The 25,886-nt window shown below is 39.5% G+C and overlaps 1 long non-coding RNA gene across 1 annotated transcript in view; it reads right to left on the bottom strand.

Annotated features, from left to right (window-relative positions):
• Positions 1-24,333, bottom strand: part of LOC116394271 (uncharacterized) — a 413,803-nt gene extending 389,470 nt beyond the window's left edge. Inside the window, exon 1 of the long non-coding RNA XR_004213447.1 lies at positions 24,179-24,333. This is a non-coding gene — a long non-coding RNA (uncharacterized LOC116394271). The remainder of the gene's footprint in view (positions 1-24,178) is intronic.
• Positions 24,334-25,886: the final 1,553 nt, after the last annotated feature.

Raw genomic sequence — 25,886 nt, 5'->3', positions numbered from 1 at the left:
ATTTGCTGCTGTATATAGTAATGACATAGTTACAGCAAAATTATTATTTTTTTAAATTCTAAAAAAAAATGTATCTTACATAACTGATAATTTGTATAAACATGGGACAGAGTTTGTTATTCAGGAAGTTTGTATCAAACAAGTAGCCCTTCGTACTACTCGGTACCCTTGAAGTAGTTCTCAGTTTCAAAAAGGTTGGTGACCCCTGATGTAGAGTATACGACACTTGCTGGCCATGGCGCTGCTGTGCGCTAATTTTGCAGAATGTTTGCAGCGTCTAGTGTGCTGGATCTAAAGAAGAATAAGAGACTTCCACTGGCCGAGCAATCTAAAGTCCGGTTAGCGATCTGCCAATCTCAGAACCCATCGGTCTGAGGAGGGATAAGCCTCTTCGGGAGAGGGTCTATATTTCAGGGGTTCTAGTGTAGGACCAAGACTTTTTTTCCCATGTTGCTCATTGTTTACTGTCCAATTAGCAACTTCAGGTGAGGGACTAGAGTTGGAGTTGAGAGACACTGTGTACTACAGGTGTAACAGGCCAAATTAACCCCCGCCCAGATTAAACCTGGGTATACTTTGGCCCAGGCCAGAGTATACCCCGGGGATAAACTGTCCTAGGCCAAACTATACCCGGGGGTGTAAAATAGCCTAGGCCATACTATACCCCTCCAGGCCAGAGTATACCCCAGGGGATAAACTGTCCTAGGCCAAACTATACCCGGGGGTGTAAAATAGCCTATAGGCCAGACTATGCCCCTCCAGGCAGGGCAGGTCCTTCCTATAGGGATCATAATGTCAGGTAATCTTGATAGTTAGCTAACGTTAACTTTAATTTGTACTATTTATTTGTTTGTGTATTTTGCATATTCTATTTTGATTATTTAATATGTCTAACATATTTTACAATATATCATTTTAATTGAAAGCAAACTTGCATATATTCTTTTATTGTTTGTTATTATTATTATTTGCTAGCTAAGTTGTCATTTGTTTTGATTTAGTGTGCACTTTGCATTTCTTCTTAGCTCTTGTGATGAATAAAGGTGCAGTACTTTACTGTAGAACTGTTAAGAAGTTTTGAATTTTTCTTTTTTTGGGGGAGGCGCCAGGGGTGATTTTGTAAAATCTGATTGTTTTACAAAATCTAATTCAAAAAGCTAATTCTAAACCAATACATAGCTAAATCATCGAGACGATAGCATTTCAGCTATTGCGTTCCGCCTCTTTTGCTCTTCACATGGAATGTTTACTGCATTCAACTACAGCCTGCTCCAACATGATTGGTCATTACTACTCAGACTACAATCGGTTACCTGAACACTTCTGATACCCAAATCTAGTTCCGTTGCCTGTAGAGTGCCTTTGAATGTTTAATAATTTATAGAGATTAGCCCTATGCTAATTTGAATGAGGATAACATATTTCAATTATGAGGCTCTTCTGGACTTGCCGAATTGATCAAATTCTAAAAATGAAACAAGTAATTTCGCTGGGGTTGTAAAGTTCAAATTAATTAAGCTTTGTAAATAAGAGCTTGGCCTTCACATGTCAAAACAGGGGATTCAAGCCTGCCTTCAATGAGGACAATGCAGTTATGTCACAGTGTCCATTTCTTTAGCTGGTACTGGATGGGTACTGAGGTGCTTGTCCCAAATGCCTAGGGAAGTCCATTCATAATTAGAACACTGCTCTCAATGAGGTGTGGACGACAAGAAAGGAAAGCCCATTGGAGGACCTATCCTCACAGAACTAGGGTTACAATGCACAACCCTCACATCAATCCCTCTTTTGCTTAGTCCAGCTTTATGAAATTAAAACAACATTTATACTCTACATTTCTATAAATATTTTTAATTCTAATTCATACATTTAATGAATGTATATTCAACACACCTAATAGATCCCACTTCTCAGCATGTATTCACCTATTGACACTGTGGTTGTATGATTTGTGTGTTTGATGAACATATTTGCACATATTTCTTATATTTATCATTCCTTGTTTGTTGTTATGAACTTGTATTCTCTGCATATATTGTGTTCTATAGTGTAATATTATGTATGTCATTTATTATTCACATAGTTCTCTATTTACATTTTACATAGTCCTTTACTTATAATTTTTTTATAATTTGTAATGCTTATACGTAAGAGCAACATAACCTATGAAAAAAACATTTGAAATGATAAGTTCCTGTAACAAATCCATCATGGTATGTATGAGTCCACTGAAATTTTTTTTTACTCCGCTAACAATCAATTTCACTCTGGTTAGGCAATCAAAAACTAGCCCCTCAAGAGTTAAAAAAAATCCCATGTCTGTGGCTTCTAAACCAGCAGTGAGAATCCTATAGTAGGCTGTTCATAATGCTACCGAGGCCAAGGAGAGAGAGACAGAGGTGAAAAAGCAACACAATGAGACCTGTCTGGTCAAAGACTATTTGTTCGTAGAGATTCTGGACACACACACTCAAACACACATCAGCTGGTCAGCAGTGGGATGAGCAGGGCAACAGGGTTATTGATTTTTGCTTGTTGTTGTTTGGAAGGCTAGCTTGTCATAGCCACTCTCCAGATGATGTCCAGATAGACTGCACACAGCAACAACAAAAGTCATTTAGTCTGGAGGGGATGAGGAGCAGATTTAAAGATATAACACTTTCAAATGTTAAACCTACTGCTGGCCCTGGTGCATCAAAGGGACAGCACCGCTGATTGTTGAGACAAATGTTTTCCAATAATGGTGGGGTGAGTCATTCTTCGACAATCAATTATAATATTATAGTAAATGAATAATTAAATACTGAGGTGTTTCAACATTATAATTACAGCTGCCTGCTGAGCAGCAGCATTTTAATACCAGCAGTCTAATTCACATTGTTTCATCTTCAAAGTTTTATTCATACGTTAGTCAATGACCGTTGCCAAAAAATATCTCTAAAAAATTATTTGCCGGCCTTGGGAGTAACAGAATACATGGAATGGCGTTACATAATTAGGATGCAAAGTAGGGTAAAAAAAAAAAGTCAATATACTAACATGCACATGCACACACATTAGAAGACTACACAACACAAGTCTCACGTAATGGACCCTAACGTTGGTAAATAAAATGCTTTCACTGGGTGTAAATTTTACCATTGATTTGTAGATGGTTTGTGAACTTTCCAGTTCATCAAGATTATTATTTTTGCCCAGAGTCATCCCAGCGTGAAAATACAGTTCGTAGGTTATTAGTGAACTGCTTCAAATTTCTGGTTAATCAAACCTAATACGTGACAAACCAGGTTTGTTTCTTTTCATTTATATGGGTACTGCTGCTGCTCCAAGTTAAAATCCAGCAACACAATAGGCCAAATGATTCGAGTCCTTGAATGATGACAATATTTTCACAGCTGGAAGGCAGGACATGCATGTGTTGGTGTTTTATGTCACCTCTTTACAGCTGTTCCACTTAGTGCGCCCCCTAGAGGCACGGAGAACTTCCGTTGTGTTTACTGGATATGCTGCGTTTGTCTGTAGCATTTTGTTTTAAGGGTTTGTCTGGTTTTTCAACTTTGAAGTCATTTCTGTATTTGTAGCGTATTTGGCGTTATTATATTTGTTTTAGTTTTTCTCATTTGCAGCACGTTTTCGCATTGTATTTGTTTTGGACTTTTGTATTCATCTTTAGTTTCGAAGTCATTGTGTATCCATGTTTAAGGTCTTTTTTTAATTCATGAAGCTAGCATCAAAGCTAACAGCTTTAACTCTCTGCACATTCTCAGCAGGAGTGAGCGATCTACAGCCAGTATTGTTCAGTTATTCGAGTCAAATGAAAGACATATCTTCTATTTAATCCAGCCACTGCTTAATTGCTTAAATGTTTAAGCTAGTAATATTTGCTCTTAATTTTCATGTAATAAACAGTGTTAAGTCTCTTCAACTGCTTCCAACACCACACAGATTAATAAGCTAAAGACAATAAAACACTCACTACGAGCAACACCTTTCATATCACACATTTTAAACATTGTTAATATGGAAAATATTGATTAGTGTAGCCTTTTGTACAGTCCATGAGTCCTTAGTACCAGCCTGCTAGCTTTCAGCCTTCACTCTAGCCTGCCTATCCTGATCCTGTATCTCCTGAGCCCTGTCAGCCTTCAATGAGCCCATTGAGGAGCCACCCTGATGGTGCCAGCCATCCTTCATTAAATCACGCCTAGCAATTTTAGGATTCCCCAGAAGAAGGTGAAGAAGAAAGTCCTCATGGCTCTTGAGGCCATCAGCTTTCTCTGTTACCCAGCTCGACAGATGCTAAGCTGCTCAGCTTCCTGGTCTTCAGCTAGCCGTTTTTGCAGACGCCCGACCAGGTATTCTACATCTGAACCTATACCTGATCTTTTTCTGCTTTTCTTTGTTGTCTCTTGCTGCTTTATGACCTCTTTGCTGGTTACTGAACTGCTCACCTGTCGATATCCTCTTGCATTTGTTTGTTTGGGCTTGCATTCTATAACCAACTTGAAAGCCTGTTCCTGACCTTTGGCGAGAGTACATTTTCCCTTGATCCTACCTGCTGCCTGATGTGTGTTTGTCTCCAATTGAGTCCTCCTCCCTCTCTTGACGCAATCCACTAGACGTGGCCAAGACTAGACAGATGCCACCTTTTAATGTTTATAAATGCATCATTTAGCATTAGGGGATGAAACCATTGATCTTGCTGGTTTGTAACAACCTTGAGCTTCTCTCTCATGTCTTTGTTGTTGCTAAAGGTGTTTTTTTTTACTCCAATGCCTTGAGCACCAATGTAATAATTGATAATGACTAGAGCATATTTTCCATTTATGGACTTTGGAGTAATATGCATCTGAGATCAAGTACTTTCAAACTTTTGATGGATGTGACACAAGTTATATATATTTTCCAGTGTTTAGACTGGGAATCAAAGAATTGCAGTCTGTGATTGAGGGAGAGACACCCTGCATATTAGCTTGTCTTCCAACTTGCAGGTGCATTCAAGATTTGCTTTTTAATGTTTGTTTGCTACATATACATTCATTAATTTAACATTCATTGGACAAGTATAAGACTTATTAAGATTCAAAATGGAAAAAAGCAACATTGCAGACAGGACCATGCATGCAACATATTGCATCATCTGAGGTGTGACAGAAGAAGTAGAGAAGTAGTAGGGAGTGACTGACAGAGGGAACAGGGACGAGGGAGAACAAGTGAGTCACACAGCACAGAATAACTTCTGTCTAACTTGTGTCCACTGTGTGTGAGTGGAATAACAATGGACATATTCTGCCTCAATTTGTTTTATCTTTTGAAGTGAGGTTTACTAGTACAGCTAAATGAGTTGTGGTTTTAATTAAAGTAAGACTTAGGACAAATATGTAACGAAACACCAACGCTGCACCAACGCAAGACCTGACAAAACAGTGTTAACTTCGGCAAGACAGTTGGAAAGCACTCAAAATGAACAACAAAAAAAGAGAGATGAGGTGAGATCCCAGAGAGGTGAAAGAAACTAAATGTAAATGACCAAAGATGAGGGGATGAGAATGACTGGTAATTAAAAAATTTATTTAATTAAAAGCAAATTGAATAGGAATTAAAAGATTAATACATTCAATGATGATCCAATGAAAAATATAAAACAGCAGGACAGATAATCATTACACATACAAAATATAGCTTTTTAGAGCTACACTCATAAATATCTTTATAACAATCGGTGAATTAACTATATGTGTAATGTATTTAACCCACAGAGCATTATCACTATCATACTTTACATACTTTCCTGTTCCAAACTACCATTATTATATCCGCCTTTAAAAGTCCACTATCATTCAACCTCTAAAGTAGATTAGAATCCAACAATTCAGCAGCATATTTATAGTGTCAAGCCACTCTAGCGCAGGCCAGAGAATCTGTCAGCCATGCTTTCAACTTCGATTTTAGAATGTGTAAATAAGCAACTGTCTGCTAACATGTTCACCATGAAAACGTTCTCAAGTGATTATATGTGAATGTGCATTTACACATTGTTCTGCTGCCCCCAAGTGGCTAAAAAGGTTAGTGAATGCAACTTTAGGTTGTTGTTAATTACTGTTATATTTTTCAATCTCTTAAATTGCTCCAACATTATCTCTTTAGTTGTTAAATTACTCTTCATTATTTCATTCAAAAATCATCACTCATTCATTTTCATGATTTAGCACTGATACTTTTCAACCAATATGCTTCTATTCTGTTCTATTCTATTGTAATACATCTTATCTCTTGAGGTTCTAATGAGATTAAGTCTGATTGAGGTTCTCTATATGATATTTAGAGCATTAAGCATCAAACAACTATTCACTAGAGTAGATGAATGTGTACCTGAGCAGAGAATGAAGATGGTCTCCCTCTCTTTTAGTCCATGTTAGTGCATGTGAGCGTGCCCCACTAGTTAGCTCATGGTCGCTGCTTTGCTCTGCTCTCATACGGTGCTTACCGCTGATAACGCCGTCACCACCTACCGTGTCTTTGCTAAAGCATAGCACCCATCCTGTAGCTAACACCGTTAGCTCTTTCAACACTTTTGTAGTTTGCACTGTTGGCACCGTTAGCCTCTAGCCGCCGTCTCAGCCACGCCAAGTTGAGAGCCATGTGAAGGCAATATATATGCTCTGAATTTCGAATTTAGCACCTTTAAAGATAGAAAGCAATCTTCAATCAGCATGCTACCCAAAGGTCACACAAACACACACACCATTTAAGTCCCACTCACAGCTCCCACCCTGAAGGTTATTTTACGTTAACAATCAATAACACTTTAATCCTTCACATCTCCACTGAGAGTTGTGCAGTGTGCATGTTTGTTTTTCATTTTCATGCCGTGAACTCTCTGCTCTCTTTGCCAGGCCGTCAAAAACAAGTTTGCTTCTGAATTGACTCATCTGGTTAAACAAAGGTTACATGAAAAAAAGACAATCCTCCCACACTTCTTTGGAAAACAATTTAGGGTTCTAAATTTTTAAACGTGTTTGCATTAAGATTTGTCAGTGCCTGCGTACTGGAGTGTTTCATCATTGGGGTAGCGAGGAGAATGAAACAATGCAAGCCCACACTGACAGGTGAGGTTCTTTGGAATACTAACATGAAAGGGACAGTAAGTAAGAAAACCACCTTCAGTTATTGATTTTTGGCCATGAAGCATGGCTCCGAATGCGACTAAATCTAACTTTTCCAGATTGGATTAATCCCGTCACACCTGTGCTTCTGGTGTTTTTACTAGCTAAGTAGAAGAATTCAAAACATCAATGGCATTGATCAGAAAATACTACACAAACACTGCACCCTTTAACAACAAAGTCCATAGAGTTGTATCTGCAGCCTGGTAGTTGGCTGCCAACTGTCAGTCGCTTGTACCCAAGTTGCTGTAACTGAACGAAAATATGTGTTTTGGCCAATCTGTCAAGAAAAGACGCATGCCGTCTATTTGCACATCTTAAGCATAACCAAGAAAAAAAACTGAAAGTCACCAACGTTGGGAATACAATTTGCATCATAATTCTTTTCTCAAGATGTTTCATGAAATCGGGATCAGTGCCCATGGAATGGCAGACCGGGGTGGTGGTTCCCATCTTCAAAAAGGGGGACCGGAGAGTGTGCTCAAATTACCGGGGTATCACACTACTCAGCCTCCCGGGGAAGGCTTATGCCAGGGTGCTGGAAAGGAGGCTCCGACCGCTTGTCGAACCTCGGATTCAAGAGGAGCAGTGCGGATTCCGTCCCGGCCGTGGAACAGTGGACCAGCTCTTTACCCTCGCAAGACTACTGGAGGGGTTCTGGGAGTTTGCCCAACCAGTCTACATGTGCTTTGTGGACTTGGAGAAGGCTTTCGACCGGGTCCCTCGGGGGTTCTTGTGGGGTATGCTGCAGGAGTATGGGGTGCCGGACCCGTTACAAAGGGCGATCCGGTCTCTGTACGACTGCAGTAGGAGCTGTGTCCGCATTCTCGGTAATAAGTCAGACACGTTCCCGGTGGGTGTTGGCCTCCGCCAGGGCTGCCCTTTGTCACCGGTCCTGTTCGTGATTTTCATGGACAGGATATCTAGGCGCAGCCTGGGGGCGGAGAACGTCAGTTTCGGGGGTCTCGGGATCGCCTCTCTGCTGTTTGCAGATGATGTGGTCCTGTTAGCCTCCTCGGATCATGACCTCCAGCATTCACTGGGGCGGTTTGCAGCCAAGTGTGAAGCGGCGGGGATCAGAGTTAGCACCTCCAAATCTGAGGCCATGGTTCTCTGCCGGAAACTGGTGGATTGCTCCCTCCAGGTGGGGACGGAGTGCCTACCTCAAGCGAAGGAGTTTAAGTATCTCGGGGTCTTGTTTACGAGTGAGGGTAAGATGGAGCGGGAGATCGACAGGCGGATCGGTGCGGCTGCAGCAGTAAAGCAGGCGCTGCACCGGACCGTCTTGGTGAAGAGGGAGCTGAGCCGGAAGGCAAAGCTCTCAATTTACCACTCGGTCTACGTTCCTACCCTCACCTATAGTCACGAACTCTGGGTCGTGACCGAAAGGACAAGGTCGCGGCTACAAGCGGCCGAAATGAGTTTCCTCCGTAGGGTGGCCGGGCTCAGCCTTAGAGATAGGGTAAGGAGCTCGGTCATCAGGAGGGAGCTTGGAGTCGAGCCGCTACTCCTTCGCGTCGAAAGGAGTCAGCTGAGGTGGTTCGCGCATCTAATTAGGATGCCTCCTGGACGCCTCCCACTGGAGGTTTTCCAGACACGTCCAACTGGGAAGAGACCCCGGGGAAGACCCAGAACACGCTGGAGAGATTACATCTCCCAGCTGGCCTGGGAACGCCTCGGGATCCCCCAGAATGAGCTGGAACATGTTGCCGGTGAGAGGGAGGTCTGGGTCGGCCTGCTTGGCCTGCTGCCACCGCGACGCGACCCCGGATAAGCGGAGGAAAATGGATAGATGGATGGTTTCATGAAATTTAGCGAACACACTCTTGTGTTCTAACTGCAGAACACACTAACAGACACCACACAGAAACACATGAACTGCAATGTCCTCTACCGACTCCTACCGGCAACTAACTATCAGTAGCAGAAACCTTTGGTCACACGGACAAATTAGGAACATCATTCCTCGAACCCCCACCGTCTTTGGTGAAAATGCTTTTAAAGCTTTTGCACCCTCATCTTGGTGTGAGTTTCTTGTTTGAGGTCATTTGCTGTTTGATTGATGTCTTTTGTCTGTTCTTCTATGTGGACATTTTCATGCTCCCTTCTTGGTCAGGACCTTGGGAAAAAAAGAGATCTCAATGGGAATATCCCGGGAAAATTAAGTTTAAATGGAAAAAATGCTAATGCAGCAAATCAATTCTGACTATTTCTCTCTTATATAAACTTCTAGTTTTTAATCTATACAAAAGAATAACTGGTACCAACGTTTTTCTGCTACATTGTTACCAGTTGCCAGGCGGTAGTTTTGTAATATTTCCAACATGTCTGTATTACACTCTACTGAACAAAAAAACAGGTCACAATAGGATATAAAACTTAAAAATATCTCAGATGCTATGAAACAGAAAATACTAAATAAAGAGAATATTACAAGATAGAACATGTGCATTATGAGTGTTTCAATTAGCTCCCCTTTGGCTCTTTGCTGATGTAATTGGACACAACTTCTGTAATTGTTTCATCCCGTTCTGCGTTTGCATCTTGAAGGCAGCGGGGATAAGGATCTGGGCTCAGGGTTGTTTTTTCTTGTGCGGGTGATCGGCTTGTTCTGGGTGATGCTGCTGAATTGTGTGTTAGCATGTTGGATGTGTTTCCATTCACATCCTCTATAAGAATGGAGCAACGCTGACACACTGTTCTCATCTTATACATAGCTCTCTCTCTGTTGTTGCAGCTGACTGGGAACCCGCAGAATGTGTCTTCCAGCTCAAGCATTTCAAAACTATCACATCCAGGTCTAAATAATAATGCAGTATTTAATGATAATGTTACCGACATATTGACTCTGTCGCGATGCTCTCGCTGATGGGATGACCAGGGATGGAACACAAACTGGCAGAAAGTGACTTGTGTCCTCTTTGCTATTTTGATTTAGGGACACTTGAGAACTCCTCTGAATCACCGAGCATGTGCATGCACATCAGATCACAAAAGACAATAATAATTACTAATGCTCATTTTAATGAATTGATTGATAAATAGATTAATAAAACCAATAATGAAGTTCCATCCTTCCACAACCTGAATAGAGAGGAAACAGTATAATGACTGTTCATGTTTGAACATAATCCACCAGAAATATGTGTATTCTGATGATGCCATACTGCGTCAGATGTCGTGCTAGGTTCCAGCTCTTTGCTGTTTTCCTGGTGAAGCGCTCTTTGACGGCATCTTTGAAATCAACAAAGGAGCTGTATTTTTCTCACCATGACATGATGTCAATGGGAACGTGGCCTTAAGTTTCATCATTCATGATGCTGAACTGCAGTAACAGGTTTGTCTGAAAGGAACAGTCATCACAGTAACAGAACATGCAACGTATTACTCACAAAATACTTTGAATCTACTGCTTGAGCTTGTCTCCTTAAGCACCCCATTACTCTGCTTTGAGACAAAATCCTCCCAGCTGAGTTACAGCATTCACAATCTTTGTTCACCTGCTGTTTTCACCAGTGTAGAATGATGCTGATAGCAAGATTATGAAGCTTAAACACACAAACGAAAACACAGTCTGATTGTGAATCTATAAAAAGGAAACAATTATGGAAACACAATTCAGACCGTCATACATTTCTCTCTCTGTAAACCTGAATCTGTCCTCAGTGATGCACATACAGTGGCAACTGAACTTCGGTAAAACACCTAAGAACACATGAAACAATGTAAACTCATAAAATGTTGATAGACCTGTTTCCTAACCCCTGAATCCAAAGTATGGACAGGTTGTAAGAAGTGCCACCCATTGGTTTGTGGACTACGGTTTAAAAACTTGAGTCTTCCTTTTTGGTTTTTGCCCGTCGCCATCTTTTACAACCAAACGCTGAATAAGACATTATTAAGAGGTCAAAGTCTTACAATTAACTTTCATAAAGTGAAAACACACTGTGAAATAATTAAAGTTGTAAGACAACACAGACAACTCTAATACCAGACAATGCAGCGGTAGATACCTGTCAATCACAGTAGCCCCGCCCTAAAGCATCCCCTGCTTTATGGTCTATTTGACTCTAAATGGACCATAATTTACTAAATGAACATCATGCTGTATTGAAGACTTGAAACTAGAGATTGAGACCACAAACTCATGTTTACAATGTTTACTGAGGTAATACATCAAGAGAGAAGTAGAGTCATTTTCTCATAGACTTCTATACAACCAGAGGAGTCGCCCCCTGATGGACAGTAGAGAGAATGCAGCTTTAAGACACTTCTGCATTGGCTTTTCAATACTGCCTGATTCAAAGATGTCATTGACAAATGTGTACTCAAAATGTGATAATACAGTTGCTCAGTGCATAGTTAAATTAAAATAAGTTAAAAACCAGTTAATCATTTCATATGTACAGTATATATGTTCATGAGATAGGAAAAGAGCATTTTCAGAACTTTTCTAATATTTTGTCCTATTTAGTGAATGTCGTTTTGGACGGAAAAAACTAAAATAAATACCTAAATCCAATCACAATTTTCAAGCAACAGCAGCAGCGTGGTTCACCAGAAAAATGTTTCAATTTAGAATAAATTAAAATGCTGGTTGCTGTCTATATTTTGCGCTTTGTGGTTCACTCGCTCACAATGCTACAAAATAGCCCAACTGGCACACTCAAAACAATATATATATATATATATATATATATATATATACACACACACACCTTTAGGCCTACACTGTACATTAAAATCACCTTTGAGACCACAAAAGCAGCCTTCCTGCCTCAGTCTTGCTTTCCATCTCTCATCTCTATTTTACCATTATCTATCCATGCACCAGATGCCCTCAGTGTTTCCTTCCTGTCACCTAGCTCTCACTTGCTCACATGTTTCCACTTTCCCTTTTAACCTACAAGATATAATCGTCCCCTTTCCATTCATTCATTTCCAAATGGTCATTGTTGCTTGCTGCCTTGTTTTCCAGCCATCCTACTGTTAGCCAGTTTGCATCTATGACACTATTGTGTGTATATATATATATATATATATATATATATACATACATACATACTCATTTCCACTCTTCAAATTTGCATTCTCTCCTACTTTGTGCTGCACTACAATTTCCCTCGGGATGAATAAAGTTCTTATCTTATCTCATCTTATCTGTTTCTGAACCAAATCTATTTTTAAACCCTTATCTGTTTATGTATCCTCACTTCTTCAATATATTCTGATCTATTCTGTTCCTGTCTGCCAGTATTGTCTGATATTGAGTGAATTTTATTAAATGGTATATACTGCACCTGAACCAGAAGATGTGCATCGTGGATCATATTACTTGTTATGGTGTTTATTCATTGCAGTTTGTCTTAGTGTGTGTTTGTCATGTCCTGTTCCATCGCTGGGTTCTTCATAATTTAGCAGTGCAGGTCTCCATGCCAGTGACCTGACAATGAATAAGACATGGCTGCCAGGACCTCTCTCTCCTTCTTTGATTCAGTCAGCCTTTCTCTCTCTCTCTCTCTCTCTCTCTCTCTCTCTCTCTCTCTCTCTCTCAGTATATTCTCCCAGTATACACAGCATGTCTTAGTGTTCTCATCTCTACTCCAGTCTCACATTTTCCATTTCTGTCTCTGCTTCAGCCTCTTATTGTTGATATCCAGTGGTGGGCCGTCAGGGCCAGCAAAGCCTTCTCTGCTGGCCTAAACACAATCACAAAATTATAGCTATTTTATATTTCAATAATTTTCCATAAATACTAGTGCTGGGCAAGTTAATGCGTTATTATCGCGTTAACGCATTAATTAATTAACGCCGACAATTATATTATCGCGCGTTAACGCAGTTTTTTATTTATTTATTATTAAGCGGCATTTTTAACACAAGAACCAGGCAGCAAGCAGTGAACAGCTGTGTTCGTGTGGCATCACTTCCTCTAGAACCCCTCCTACACAGTGTTGCCAACTTGGCGACTTTCTCGCTAAATCTGGCGACTTTCCAAACCCTCATGGCGACTTTTTTTGTCAAAAGCTACTAGCAACAAATCTAGCTACTTTTTCTGGTGTTGTTGGAGACTTTTCTGGTGTTTTGACTCTGACGTGAAAGCAAGTACCGTTCGGCACGCGGGAGCTGCTGTGAGCCCCTCCGCCGCCTCAAAGCACTCAAAGGTGATTAGTCTCACAGTAGCCCCTCGTGCAGCAGTCCCAGCTGCAGAAAGAGGAGACCCACACTCTCCGTGTCCAGACTGCAAATGAATTGCGCATGCGCAAAGCCGCCGCTGTTCCCGCCTCTCTCCTACAGCGCTCATTACAATTATGCAAATTAGGCGATGACGTCATTTAGCGACTTTTAGGACAGCCAATAGCTACTTTCCTTACTGAGGCGTTGGCAACACTGCTCCTACACTCCGTCACCGTCCTTCACTCTTGTCTCACAAACACACGCACACACACGCGAGCGTGATCGTCTCGTTACAGATCAAACGTGACTGTTGTGAAGCGGACCAAGACACGTCTTGTTTGAACGGAACACTTTACTGTCTGAACTGCAGTATTACAGTGTTACAGTGAACAGAACGCGCTCTTGCACTCGAAATGTGGTTTTCTAGTATCAACATTGTACCACACGTACCATTCTAATTCCTGTCTCTTCAAAGTAAAAGCACTTCCGTTTTCATGCTCTTCACAATAAAAGTAAATTATGCAATCAAACAATTTACAACAGTGACAATATTAAAATACATATTGTCAAGTTTTTAAAGTGTTTTTGTTTGTAATATGTATAATAAGCATCATTTAGTTATCGCTACTGAGAATTTAACAAACATAAAAAAGTAGATAGGTTTGCAGTTTTCAAGGTGTATATTTAAATTGCATCTCTTACACACATAAAGATAAAGTTATCTATTATCAGAATCATTATAACTATAACTGCTACTGTGTAAAGGGAATACTGCTGTTGAAAATAACCTTATTTGTTTAAAGTGTTTGCAAACCAAATGTTATTGCACTTTTGTTCATATAGCAGTACTTTCAAGATAAAAGTGCGCAATACACTACTTTTGAATTCATTATTGAACTTTGCCATAACAATGCGATTAATCGCGATTAAATATATTAATCGTTGCCCAGCACTAATAAATACACTACATGTAATCTAATTATTTTTCTAATTAGCTTATTTTCTCATTGCACAGCTACTGTCTTCCTCAGTTGCTCTGCTTCCAGCCTGCAGCGCTGCTTCCAGTGCAGCTTGTTTTAAGTAGAGCTTTTATCCAATCAGATTTCACCTCTATGTCTCTAGGTAAGTAGAGAGGCCTGAGGCCCTCTAGGAAGCCTTTGCATTTTAAGTCAATGGGGACGATATTCTTGATTGTCATAGTGTTCAACCAATCAGATTTTTAGTTTGACATGTTGGGCGTATTATTTGACGTGCCAGAGCTACCAAGGTAGCCTACAAGTACGTTAGCATTAACGTGCGGCGTGATTGGTCAGTGGGCTAGCATGACTGTTGTGATGCTGAAGCAGCTAGCAGAAGTTAGTAGAAGTAAGAGTTCAAGTTGAAAGATATGTAAGAAGTTATGACATTGACATAACATTTTTAGCGTTTTGCTTGGTGTAGATTCTTTTTTTTTTTTACCTAGCTTTGTTTTTTGAACACCCAATTGCTGAAGGAGGAGAAACGGATTTCTCCAGGACATTTCAGGAATAGCTGGACATCATAAGAAAGGGCCGACCAACTCCACATCTAGCAGCCCTGACGCAGCCAGGAAAAGGATTTGTACGAACGGTATTCCTGGCTGACAGCGTCAGAGAAGCGTTGCACATTTTATGGCTATGCATTTTATTTACAACTGAGTGTCTTGGTGTTTGGAGCTGTTTGGAGATTAATTGCATTGTTATGCGCAAAGTTCAATAATGAATTCAAAAGTAGAGTATTGCGCACTTTTATTTTAAAAGTACTGCTATATGAACAAAAGTGCAATAACATTTGGTTTGCAAACACTTTAAACAAATCAGGTTCTTTTTAACAGCAGTATTCCCTTTACACTGTAGCAGTTATTATACAGTTATAATGATTCTAATAATAGATATTCAGCCGGTGTTCACAACTTTATCTTCATGTGTGTAAGAGATGCAATTTGAAATATACTTCTTGAAAACTGCAAACCTATCTACGTCATGTTTTTTATGTTTGTTAAATTCTCAGTAGCGATAACTAAATGATATGATTATACATATTCCAAACAAAACAACTTTAAAAACTCTAAAAAAATAATTTAAATGAATCATTTCTTTTTTGGTATTTTGGTCAGACACATATGCAATGCTGATTACCGTAATATGTGTGGTATTTGTTATGTACGTTGGTACATAGAGGGTGATAAGAAGCTGTACATGGAGGGACTTAGGCCCCAGGGGAATGTAGCTGAAGCAAGGGAACCTGAAGGGGGTCTGTACCGTGCCAGTAACCTGCATGAGGAAGTTATGCTAATAAAGAGTTGCAGTTAAGAGCAGTTTGTTCTCACATGCTTATATATTTATTTAAAAACACGACAATATCTGTTTTGATATTGTCACATTTGATTCTGTGACAAGACGAATGCGTGCCTGAACGCGCCTGAAAGGCATTCGTGTAATTAAAGTATCTTAATCGTGTCTGTCCTTCTCCTTCCTTTCTTGCCTGCTCTCTAAACAGACACGTTATTAGTAGTTTGCATCAGTTCGACACAGAATTTTAGCATCTTCCAGCTGATTGTTTTGATTTAGTCTAGGCGCATTCAACTTCATTTTCAGCCTCCTGCGGGAACAAACTGCTACCTGCTCAGCAGACAGACACAGTTAGCAACTAGCTGTTGAACATAATGGAGCATTTACCAGTGAAAGAGACAGACATTTTCCTCAGGAGTTGTTGGAGACCAAACCAGAGCTAACCCCGTGAATACACAGTAGGTCCTACAGAAACACAACTGTCCAGCTGTGAATGATAATGTTCGCTGTGTCTGGATTTATAGATAAGCAACTGGTTTCAAACAAGTTCACCACATCACCTTAAAAGGTGATGAAATGTCAATGTTGTATTATTGCAGGTGTCGGGTTCTGTCACAGTGTTTGTTTGCATCAGTAGTTTGTCTAACAATGACAGTAAACCAGAACTCAACCATGAATAGTTCTAGCTTATTTCTTATTCATTTGTCAAACTGTTAAGTTATATTTTTAGAAGTATTTGAAATGAAATGGTCAAAAATTATGATTAGTTATTGAAGTAATACACATTTGAAACTAATGACAGCTTTTATGGAATAACTTCGTCGATCAACTGCTTCAGTCTCAGACCTTCACTAGACTGAAGACTGTAAATGCATGTGTGGTGTTTTCCCACAGGAGCTGCTCGTCTTCGTACTGCGTATTGGTCTAGTTGTTCAGTAGATGTCCAGTTTGTCCTGGACACCACTGCTGCTATTAAACACCCAGGTTGTGACTCCAGGGAAGAGAATGATCCACTATCATCTTGGCTGGCTGCAGGGGATCAGCTGCTTCCCTGCTTCATTCATGGCAACATGGAGACTCACTTTCAGTGTATGATTTGTTTATCTCAGCAGTGTAATCTGAAGAAGACCTTATCCAGACCATGCCCAACAGCTGGACAATGCTTTATTGATGGACTTCCTTCTATCATCACACAACATGACTGACGGTAATGTGTTATCTCACAACACGCTAAATAAGTCTCAGTGCACACTGACATACGTAGGGTTGATTCCTGGCCACTATGTGGATATTATCTCCATATGACAATATGTCTTAGTATTCATGCAGTCCCATCTGCTTCGTCTGTGAGACAGAGCAGCTGAATCCAGGTCAAAGCTCTGAAACATTGTTGATTCTACTCAGATTATTTGTTTACCACAGAGAAACATGAGAAATAAACAGGGGACCTTCCACCAATCACTGTCATTTCAATCACTGCTTTGTTGCAGCATGAGATACAGTCGCTTGAAGGAGCTGGTTCTAGGGATGGGCGATATGGCAAAAAGTTACGAAACAGTACAACCAAACTACTTCCTAAAAAAGAACAAACACTTCTCAAAATTCTGTTCTCAAATGTAACACTTTAAAGTCTATTTAAATATTCATCAGTTACTTTTTGAAATCGATATGAAACCATTTAAAAAGAAAATACGTGCCTTTTGAAGCTGGTTTGCCTGCTACTCCAGTATTTTTCATCTTTCAAAACAGTGGTTTTCACTAAAACAGCACAAAGGGCCAAAATGCCTCCCAGGTTACCATATGACCGGTTGCTGACAAGCAATGTAGCAATTAAAAAGCAATTCAAATTATAAATATTTTAAATAGAGTCCAGCATAGTTCCTAGATGGCTGTAACCACAGGGTTAGCGGTACGATCCCCGGCTTCTACTGTCCTACTGCTCCTGAATGCTTAGGTCAAATGTCATGTATGTATATGACAATTCTAATGAAGTTGAAGCGCTCACTCCACACAAAACACACTGCAGCTACATTAGATCACTTCCTGCAAACTTCATGGAGAGCAATACGGAATACGCGTATTCACTTTTTTCTAAAATAATTCAGCGAGGAAGAAAGGGAAATCATGATATCTCATCACATTGCTAGACATATTTAATAAACTGACAGCCAGAGCATTACATCTATCTGAAACCAATCATGCTATAAAAGAATAGCATGATGTACAAAACGGAATGCCGTGCACTACACATTCGTGAATGTCTTCCAATGCAGAAGTCCTTAAAGCTGCATTCTCTCTACTGTCCATCAGGGGGCGCCTCCTCTGGTTGTATAGAAGTCTATGAGAAAATGACTCTACTTCTCTCTTGATGTATTACCTCAGTAAACATTGTAAACATGAGTTTATGGTCTCAATCTCTAGTTTCAAGTCGTCTTCAATACAGCATGATGTTCATTTAGTAAATTATGGTCCATTTAGAGTCAAACAGACCATAAAGCAGGGTATGCTTTAGGGCGGGGCTACCTTGTGATTGACAGGTCTCTACTACGGCATTGTCTGGTCTGGGAGTGTTTTCATCTCACAACTTTAACCCTTTCACAGTGTGTTTTGACTTCATCATAATTCTAACATTTTGGTCGCCTAAAAATGTCTTAGCTTCACCCTCTCGTATCATGTCTGAAACAAGATGGTGAAAGCCAAAAACTAAGATGTGAAAATGGTTACAACATGTAACCATGGGTGATGTCAAGGTGACTGCGTCCACTTCTTATATAAAGTCTGGGATCTTTTCACACACTTCATTAATGTGACTACACAGATACATACCGTAAAGGTCACACTGCAACACCAACCAAAGCTGTAACGTAGGCCACAGTGCTCCCCAGTGTCACAATGCCAAACTTGTTTTGGAATGTTTTTTTGAGGAGTAATGGCCTCCATAAAGCCTATCAGACAATTTTCTTTATTGCCAGAATATTTTGAATGACTTTGTGCTTTGTGTGCCCTACACACGGAGCTCTATACAGACAGCCCTCTCCCTTTGGTTGTCTATTGCTGCTCCATCTGTCTGTCTTTCTGTCTGCCTCCCTCTGTGGTGTCAGAGCCTTATGACTTCAGGGTTCACTGCCTGAATCACTTCTACAACAGGAAATGAATAGGAAAGCGCTCCTGCATTTATATTAATAACTTTATCAGTATTCACAAATCACAGCAGCCATCTCTCATCCATCTAAAAATGTGTAATTTGCATCATGGATGTGCTCTGGATGTCGACAGAAGCTATAGCCATTCAATGATTCAATTACATTTGTATTTTACTTTTGCTTGACTTTCCTTGTTTTTACCATCAAAAACTTAAATTATGGAACAATGCATACACACATAATCAGAAACTGAGTTCATTCATTGTGAAGTAAAAAAGGATGTGTTGAGAAACTTCAGTTTTACTTTTGTGATATACTTATTTGACTTTGAGCCACTTTTAATTCATCACCCAGAAATAATTCACACCTGCTGTATTTTAAAAATCACATAGATTAGGTAAAACTCAGGACAAGGGTTTTATATGATAGAATTTTAAACAATATGGCCAAAAAACCTTTAGGGTTCTCTGAAAGAGTCTTAAACTTAAACTGTTTAGTAATTCACAAAAGTCACACAAGTAATATTCCTGCAGGACTTATTGAATATGTAATCAAAATAAATGTCCTGTCCATCCAACTGTCTAAAATATCCAAAGAAATTTGAATGTTAACAAATGTTCTATTCTATTAATTTATAACGATTGGATATTAATTTATCTTCAATGTAGAAAAGCTTAAAAGTTCATTCTTGACCTGGGAAACTAATACCGTTACATGGTATAATAACGTATTCATTAAGACTGTGTTGCACTATGCACAATGGCATAACTATGTCAAAGAAGTCCTCTGCAAGATACATGATACAAATGAATGGAAGCCAGGCTGACGGTAGGAAACCATTTTCAAAATGTAAAGCATGATATGATGGTTCGGCAGTCACACTGGAGCGCAGAAAGAGGAGTCCTCAGGGTGCTGCTGGTCACACTGAAGCTCACTGGAAAGAATTTACTCTTTTACTTTAACAATTTATCAAAGTGCTTGACAAATTATTCTGTTTTGGTTAAATTATGAAATAAGGTTAATATGTCGTTCATTCACTGAATTCTTCATTCCATCTCAGTATCCTGGCGTGACAGCGTCATTTCATTATCTTATATATGTATGTACACGTATATGTGTGTATACTTATGTATGCATGTACACGTATGTGTGTATACTTATGTATGCATGTACACGTATGTGTGTGTATACTTCTGTATATATGTACACGTATGTGTGTATACTTATGTATGTACACGTATGTGTGTGTATACGTATATATGTATGCATGTACACGTATGTGTGTGTATACTTATATATGATTCTACATTACTCAGTGACACTTTCAATACAGCGTGCTCACCTATGCTACTGCACACATGCACATATGCATGATGCATAATATTGAGTAAATGTGTTTTTTGTCTTTATTTGGAAATGGGCTGAAACATACAAGAACTGTGGCATGATCCTTTAAACCACTGTGACTGTCAAATAATATAAAGGAAGCTTAACTGTAAATCCAGTTATTGCAAGTTTATATTTCCAGTTATTTACATTTACATTTACATTAATAAGACATTCAATGAATAATATAAACGAATTGCTTGTATAAAACATTGTTAGTAGACAGAAGGATTTAATGATTAAAAAGAATGATTGTTTGTTCACAATGTTGTACTCTATGATGTCTTTTTGTTATGCCTTTATTTACCAGACCAGCTCTATTGAAGAGAAAATAAAAGAGAATCCCTGAACCATAAACCATAAAGAGACTTTCTGTTTAATTCCAGTGTTTCTTATGTAATCACCCTGTGAATACATCCTGCTTGATAAGGCTGCCGGAGTGTTTCAGTTCATGGTCAGGCTGGGATCACCTGGATAATCCTTCCCAAGGCCAAAATCCAAACGAATCAGGTTGTTTTACTTAAGCAGCCCAAGCAGCTGCACCTGGGGTGTAAATATAGACGGGGCCCGTAAGGTGGGGGGCCCCTAGAGGGAGCGGCCCTACCACAATGGGATGGATGGAGGGGAGGCTCTTGTGAGTGATTACATTTTCCAGTTCCGACATACTTCTGTGTTGAAGAAGACCTTATGTTGAATTTAACATGGTGCCATTCATTATTGATGCCCTCAAAAAGGCAAACCCAACTCAAATAGATAAAACAGTCAATATATAACAATATGATATGCTTATTATACATAAACTCTATAAACTATATATTTTCACTATATGTTTTCATATACAGATATGCAAAAATGATTACTGGGTAATACGTATGTTGTTGTTGTCTCCAGTCTCTCTTCGATCATGTGATTAGATGATACGATATATGGTGGCTCGTTTAGGCGCAAATCTGTCAAGAATGACAAGCAGAGCACATCTGCAAGCATCATGCCTTTTAAACATAGAAGCGACAGCAGGGAACTGAAACCCGTCTTAATAGCAACGCACTGGAGCCCGTCGTATCCTCCTCACGCCACTGTGCTGCACAATGTTAATTCACAGCAGCGGCCTCTTTTAACATTTTCAAATCTGTTAATCTGACAGCTGACCACTTCTGTCGATGAGTGGATGGATGGTTAGACAGATAGATAGATAGATAGAATTCTCAATGGCGAATGGTTAAATGAAATGAAATTGGAAATATTCGGTCCATCTTTCCGGGACCACTGACTCTTGATCTTCTTGTTAACTGCTTGCACTTTCTTCTGATTGATCGATGACAGAGAAATTGTTCAGATACATCAAACACATTTATGAAAGAAAAATGCCATTTATACCTTTGTCTAATATTTATTTATATTTTCCTATATTTCACAGGCGGAAAATGATTATGGTGGAATCAGGATAAAAGTATTAAAAATATGTATAAACACGGAGACAAAAAATGTATATTCCTTCCAAAAAGACTCACGTCTCATCTAGTGAGAGAACACAGAGCTGATAAAAATGTAAAAATAAGACCTTGGTCATGTTCGTCTCCGATAATGTAATAATTCAAAAGGATAAACATAACTGACAGTTATGCTCAAGGTATCTTGGTAGAAGGACTCCTTGTTCCTCTGCTGTGATCATAATAATTACAGTGACTGATCAATTACATCAACTATATGTAATTAGTCAGAGTACTAACTAATATTAGTAACTTAAATAAATAATCTGTGATTAATTAGAGAATGCAATATTTACACGTCAGGGCTGAATAAATGACCACGGATCAATTCATTTCAAAACAGTATCGACATCCTGCGAGGTGGAACACATTCGATAGTCTGTGATGTTTCATTTATTACTTTCATTTCAGCCAATTTACAATCTGAACTGAAAACAGCAAGTGTTCTTTTTGGATGACAAAGACAGGGCTTTGTTTTTGGCTGGAGTAATACCACAGTTCTGGTGTAGCAATCTTAAAATGCAAGAGTCAAACCCAGAGATGGCTTTTCCATATCACTCAGAGATGATTACTTCCATATCCATCTACCGTTTACCCACAGAAATCAATTATAGCTGCAGACCAGCATTAATCTATCATTTTATAATTAATTCAGAATTAAAACGTTTCTGCCTTTAGGTGTGGCAAACCTTCCGTTACAGACCTATTCTTCTTGCACGTCCCTCAACATAAACACCTAGATTGACTGGAATTCAGTATACAATGCAAGCTGAAGTCTCCAGCATCCACAGAATACTCATGTGATTAACAACAGACGAGTCTTCACCAAACATCTTCAAACCTGCAACCACACATTCATCCAAGTGCCTTTGAGCGACTCATTATCTCTTTACAGCTACTCACACCCGTAACACATGTTGACACCCTGAAAGCAGTCCGCCTGGCTGCATTCACTGCCACCATCCATCCTGCCACCGTGCCCTGGAGCAACAAACTCAACTCTGAAAACTTAGTTGCGATTGAAACAGTAGTATTAACAAATACAATTAAATAAATGAATACAAAATATAAAAATCAAATTTATCTAACAACAAGAAAACTGGCTTCATTTAAAAGTCTATGTTGGAAAGCAGTCACCCTGCCGCAGTACCCTGAGGCAACATTTGTTCACTTTTATAATTCAATTATTTTCTTGGGTGAAGACATTCATTTGATTAAAACAGTTGACTTGATGAAGACAATACCACTATTGAATGAAAACCGTGTTGATTGGCTCACCTGCTCTGTCCTTCATCACAGCTGTCTTTGCTGTGTGTTTATCCTGCTGTGTATAACATGTTTATTACACACAAACACTGGTTTGGTGGCCTTGGGGTTCATGATGCTGACCTTTAACTGCAGCGTCACTAGTTCGAGACCTTTGTATCATCCCTTCTCTCTCCGTAATAAAGGCAAAAAATCCCCCAGTCTAGAACTGGGCAATATATTAATATTATATCAATATCATGACATGAGACTAGATGTCGGCACAGATTTTGGATAGTGTAATATCATAATGTGGCATATGTATTGTCTTGTCCTGGTTTTGAAAGCTGCATAACGGTGAAGTGATGACTGATCTTTTATTTGACTTTACCCACTCATATCAGTCATGATATCCACATCATACTGTGATTATTTACAAGAAAATATCTGTGTAAATCTATTGTGAGAGCACTAATAGTTAACCATACGATACTGATATAGAGGTATTTGGTCAAAAATGTAATGAAAAATATTGTGGTATTAGATGTTCTCTATTGTTTGAGCCCTACCACAGGCCCTCCAAAATATACCTGTAGTCCAAAAAAGTGTCAACAATGACCCGTCTCACCACTGACACCCATCACAGTCTAATCATTTCAATAGGTAGCACACCTGATCCTAAGGAGCTTTCAGCAGTGAGTAATGAGAGAGAAGTGAGCAAAAAGTGCCAAAACTGCAGAGATTGATGTTGTAACGCAACTTCAACATGCAGGAAGAGGAGAGTCTCTCAGAGGGATTGGGATCCATCCGTGGCCAGTTCACTATTGACAGTGTCAGCAGTGCCAAACAGTATTCATGAACGATAAGGATGCATTTCAAGATCTAAATGCACTTTTGCTACTTAAAGTCAAATGTATCACTTAAGGTCTATTTTCATCACTTTTGTGAACACAGATGAAACAACTGGATGATACTTTAGTAAGAGCAACAGGAGCAACCATCCTGAGCAGATAACCAGAGCTAGATGAGCTGCCCCCTCTGGACCCCGCACACCCCCCGACCTGCTGGGAAGCGCCAGTGTGGAGTTTACCAATTACGAGCAGCCAACGAGAAACTAACTTCCACGTTCATTAGCTGCAATTAAGTATTCACGCCTCCACGTTCAGAATCTATGGGCAACTTCTCACACACGCACGCTCAAACAGCCTCTCCACGAGCCACGAGGGCATCCAGCCAATTAATCATCTTTAAGAAGTCCGTACCTTGAGCAGGGAGCGCCGGTTGCTCCTCTCCGCCGTTCCGCCGCTTCAACGAGAGAGCAGATGCGCCGCTGCGCCCCGTGATCCGCCGCGCGCTGTTCTTCCGCGTGTGTAAGTGTGAGAAAAGAGAGAGAGAGAGAGAGAGAGAGAGAGAGAGGCTGTGTGTTAACGAGTGTGTACTACCGGGGGTGAGCGCGAGTCTGTCGGTATTTGGATGTAGTCTGGGGGGTAACGGAGAGGGAGGGTTGTGTCGTGAAGGCTTCTCCCCTTCCCTCTCTCTCTTTAACCCTTGTTGACCCAAAGATGAGGCACAACTGACCAGAACACCAGGGGCGTAAAGACAGACAGGGCAGCACAGGGTGGCGGGGTCTGTTGGGTAGTGAAAGAACAGTTGAGGGTCATTCTGATTTCTACTTTCTAAATATTGTTCATGAAGGATTTATGTTTAGTATGAAATGGTGTAATTTGTTTTATGTTTCCTCGAAAAGGCAAACCATCCTGGTGGTCATTTATTTTGGTAGAATAGTCAGTAGAGATCCATAAAGAAATGACATGCTGTTTATCAAACATATAACATCTATAAAAAAAACTATTCAATTAGATAAATAATGTATTATTTTCTTTGTAATATGTATGTTGATGTTGTCTAATCTCAAGTGTCCTTTTGATCATGTGATGTTGATTTTTAGGAGCAAAATCTGTCACGGCTGACGAGCTGAGCTTTCAAACATAAAAGTCAGAACTAGAACCGTCACTGGGGCCCGTCACCACCTCCCTCCACTGTAGAACACACTGCCCCATCATTCATTTTAATTCACTCATATTCTGTTGTTTTTATATATATATTGGAATAAACATTTCAGTTGTTGAAAAACATGAAACAGTCATCATTTTCAGGAAATACACATATATTGTAGAAATGCATTTATGTATCCCTTTGTCACTATTAGCTAAAAAAATGTATGAAATAATGTTTTAATTAATGTAACTGAGTCTAAAGCAGACCAATTATTTTCTGCAAAAAGACATGACCTTTAATTTGAAATTTAATTACCTCTCCTAAATATAGTATCTCTTTTTTAAAACCATTTTCTTCCTTCCTTTTTTCTACTCTCCTTTGTTCTCTTTCATTCTCAGTTCTTTACAATGTTACTCTGCTTTTTTCATTTTCTTTCTTTCTTCTGTTCATTGCATTCCTCAACCATATTTTCAAACATATTTCTTCACTTTCTGTACACTTTCTCTCCATCTCTTATCCACCTTTTGTTTCTTTTTATCGGTCCGGTTTCTCTCTCTCTCTCTCCCCGTTGCTGTCTTTTTCTTCTATCTTTCCGACTGCTGTTTTGTATAAATGTACATATTTTAAAACAGATTACACACTATGTACTGACAGTTGTACTAACAGTTGAACTTTGACATAAACCTGTGCACAAGCTGAAGCCACTGTGAGTGTGTGAAGGGGAGGAGAAGGATCTGTGTGCCAAACAAAAGAAATCGATATCATATTGCTGTAAACATGGAAGTGGCTAATTAAATCAGAACATTTTCTGAAGTCATATTATATTATTTTAGTGGTGAAGATCATCATTGGGAATTATTGTGTTTTTTTAATGATAGGAAGGAAAAAACACTGTTTATCATGCACAGGTATACAGTATTTATCTTCCATGACATGTCTTCTTTCAGACTAGTGGAAAGAAAACATGTCTTG

The sequence above is a fragment of the Anarrhichthys ocellatus genome, unplaced genomic scaffold, assembly GCF_004355925.1.
Source record: "Anarrhichthys ocellatus isolate YVR2014 unplaced genomic scaffold, GSC_Weel_1.0 scaffold38, whole genome shotgun sequence".
In the NCBI taxonomy this organism is placed as follows: domain Eukaryota; kingdom Metazoa; phylum Chordata; class Actinopteri; order Perciformes; family Anarhichadidae; genus Anarrhichthys; species Anarrhichthys ocellatus.
This window is presented reverse-complemented; position numbering and strand designations above follow the sequence as displayed.